Consider the following 4,075-nt stretch of genomic DNA (forward strand, 5'->3'; position numbering starts at 1 on the left):
CTGAACAAACTGTTAGCTAGCTAACTAGCCAGCAGGCTAAAAAAACACATTTTACATATTCAGTGGTGGAAGAAGTACTGAGATGTTTTACTGCAGTAAAAGTAGCAATACAACAATGTAAAGATACTCCATTACAAGTAAAAGTCCTGCATTCAAAATCTTACTTAAGTAAAAGTACATAAGTATTAGCAGCAAAATGTACTTAGAGTATCAAAGTAAAAGTACTCATTATGCAAACTGTCCCCATTTAGAGAGTTATATTTTTCATAAATTATTGGAATATTAATACTGATTTATTGACATACATGTACATGTAAGCAGCATTTTAAAGTTGTCAACGTGAAGCTAATCGTAACAATTTAGCTATACTTTTGGGTAGTCTAATCTATAACAATGCTATTTTAGAGTTATTTTATAAAGATGATCAAATATTTTAAATATAAAATATTGATCTCAAAAGTAACTAGTAACTATAGCTGTGAAATAAATGTAATGGAGTAAAAACTACAATATTTCCCTCTAAAATGTAGTGGAGTATAAGTACAAAGTAGCATAAAATGTACTTAGTTACTTTCCACCACTGCATATACTTCAGATTATTTTTTAAAGATAAGTTTCAAAATATAAAAAGTTAGCCAGAAAATGTATTTGCATATTTTGATGAAATTCCTTAAAACATATTTTGAGAGGCCAAAATATATTTTTGATACACAGTCTGTGTGGAACATTATTTCTGTCGTTCAAAATATTTTGGGATTCTTTCGAATAAACTGACACATGCATGTAGGCTACAAACATTGTTTTTGCCATTTTTGAACATTTTGAAACAGCAGAACCGCAGAACAGCAGAACCGCAGAACAGCAGAACCGCAGAACCGCAGAACAGCAGAACAGCAGAACAGCAGAACCGCAGAACAGCAGAACAGCAGAACCGCAGAACAGCAGAACCGCAGAACAGCAGAACAGCAGAACCGCAGAACAGCAGAACCGCAGAACAGCAGAACCGCAGAACAGCAGAACAGCAGAACAGCAGAACCGCAGAACAGCAGAACAGCAGAACAGCAGAACCGCAGAACCGCAGAACAGCAGAACCGCAGAACAGCAGAACAGCAGAACCGCAGAACAGCAGAACAGCAGAACAGCAGAACCGCAGAACAGCAGAACCGCAGAACAGCAGAACAGCAGAACCGCAGAACAGCAGAACAGCAGAACAGCAGAACCGCAGAACAGCAGAACCGCAGAACAGCAGAACAGCAGAACAGCAGAACCGCAGAACAGCAGAACAGCAGAACCGCAGAACCGCAGAACAGCAGAACAGCAGAACAGCAGAACCACAGAACCACAGAACAGCAGAACCACCTGCTCCTTCAGAACACTGGTGTAGTTCTGCAGCGCCACCCGCAGGTTGTCTATGATGCTCTGCCGGTCTGCCTGCTCCATGTCGGGGCTCACAGGGTGCGGCCTCACTCCGGAAAACTGCACCCACAGCACCAGGACCAGGACGGAGACGTACCCATGATGCACTGCGGCAGGAAGATGAGAGGTGAGAACAGCAGAGAATATAAACAGCCTCCTCAAACAGATGAATAATGTTTAAGTTTCTCAGCTGACTGGATACTGGGACTGGGACTGGGACTGGGACTGGGACTGGGACTGGGAGGGGAGTGGGACTGGGATGGGACTGGGATGGGACTGGGGCTGGACTGGGATGGGAGTGGGACTGGGACTGGGACTGGGACTGGGACTGGGGGAAACCTTTAATTCAGATGGAGGTGAAAGAAATCAAAGATGCTGGATCTGAGGCAGCATCCAGTCTTTTCTGTGAAATATGACAGTATGTCTGGAATAACTTCTACATGGATATAAGATAAAACTAAATAAGGAGAATTAGATTAGATTAGATTAGATTAGATTAGAGCAGGCTAGACTAGAATACAATACAATACAATACAATACAATACAATACAATAGAACAAACTAGACTAGATTAGATTAAAATAAATTAGATTAAATTAGACTCAACCATATTATATTATATTATATTAGATGTATCTCTACAGTATAGATGGGAGTGGACAGTGACCAATCTTTTCAAATTAACCTCCTGCCACCCTGTGTCTTCATATGAGGACATCAGGTAGACTACTTTCCTCTAGAATCTGGCAAAGACAAATCCATAATCCTGTTAATACAGTTTTTTACAATCACTTTGGCACTAATTTCAGAACCTTGATGTCACTTTTCAAAACTCTAGACACAAAACTCACAACCGATGATCAAAATGCAAATTTTTCAGAACTCTAACACTTCTTCCAGTTGCTTGGATACAATCCACATAAACCTCAGATCATTTGTTTTGTTGAACTAAAATCAGCTGTTCAAAATGACACACCTTAACATCAAAGTGTTACCATTTCAAAATGCAATTCACACATTACATCTGAGATGACTGTCTGTTCATTTCATTACAATGATCTGAACTATCAGCTGATACAGCTGCTCAGAATGAGAAGTAACTGTTGCATTACTCTTAATGCAGTTTTATGGAAACTGAGGAACAATATTCCATGTTTAGATCATGAAAGTTTCAGGAGAACAAGATCCATTGACACCAATTATCATGGAACATGAACCAGCTGGACGACATTATCTATGGATGTAATATTTCATCATCATTCTTTATCAGACTGTTTCTATGGTCCATGTTCCACTTTTCCAGACCATGTTTTCACATTTCAGAAGATTCTTCCCCAGATGTTTGGCTGAAAACCTCCACTGTGATGTGGATGAGAACCAGACACCAGACAGGGCTGATGGAAATATAGAAGTACAGTAATCAATCCTTTGATTTGCTTTTTACAGTAAGCCAGCTGACGTTTTGCAGTACTGTAGTTTTTTTTTCTTTTTTGTAGCTAATTATTTTTGCTTTGATTCAACGAAACCTATGCTGTGATTTTATTGTATTTCATCAATACTGTAAATTTCAGATTTTGTTCAACGATTCCACTGTCTGTAGTATTCTCTCTACTAGTCCTTTTACAGTGATGTATTTACGTGTAGTACCATAATGAAACATGTATCACATATTTTGTAGTACAATATTTAATGTTTTATGTGAAGCACATTGTATTTACCTTGTGTATGAGGCAATACACCTTGCCTTGCCTTGCCTTGAAGATTGTATGAACAACTAAACTATCGGTATCTTGTGTGTGTGTGATCTAAATTAATGTTCCTATGGTATTTCATGATAAATGAGTTATTTGAACCAATGATTCTGCAAGTGAAAGGTTTCTTTAAAGATATGAACGCACAATGCAATGTTCTGAACACTGGACAGCCGGTGGTACAAGTGATGACCGTTTGAGTTTTGTGTCTAGAGTTTTGAAAAATGATCACAAGGTTCTGAAATTAGCCAAAGTGATTGTAAAAAACTGTAAGAGGGACGCTGTCGTCTCTCAGTATAAAGAAGTGAAGTTGTTGCGTTTCTGAATGAAGTGACTGAGAGAAGAAAAACTCACTTGTTGTGTAGTGGATGGGTGAGGCAGCTCGGGACGGTCCGGTGTCAGCGGGGGTGGATTCTCCTTCGAACCGTCAGAGTCAAACTGCAGATTCTTGGTTGATTTGTGGAGGTTCGATGTCTTGGTATCTGGTTCCTGGTTAGTCCTGGTCTTTATGTCTGGTTCCTGGTCAGTCCTGGTCTTTATGTCTGGTTCCTGGTTAGTCCTGGTCTTTATGTCTGGTTCCTGGTCAGTCCTGGTCTTGGTGTCTGGTTCCTGGTCGGTCCTGGCGTCGTGCCGTCCGCCCAGCTCTGTGACGGAGTTGTGGAAGGAGGGTTTTATTCTGACCCTTCAGGAAGAAGTCTCGGTTCTCGGTTCTCGGTCCTCGGTCCTCGGTCTCTGCTGCTGCTTGTAGAGGACGTCCCGCTCTGGAGGGTCGCAGGTTCAGTGTGTAGCATCCATGGCTCAGGTTTATATATCTTTCCATCCTTCAATTCTGAGAAAACTGTCTCGGAAGCCTTCGTCTTTCCTGGACTTCCAGGAGTGTTTGTCTGTGTGTGTGTGTGTGTGTGTGT

Source organism: Centroberyx affinis, unplaced genomic scaffold (assembly GCF_046629955.1).
Source record: "Centroberyx affinis isolate AG114_WGS23_722 - 3 ecotype Tasmania unplaced genomic scaffold, CSIRO-AGI_Caff_v1 ptg000872l_1, whole genome shotgun sequence".
NCBI lineage: Eukaryota > Metazoa > Chordata > Actinopteri > Beryciformes > Berycidae > Centroberyx > Centroberyx affinis.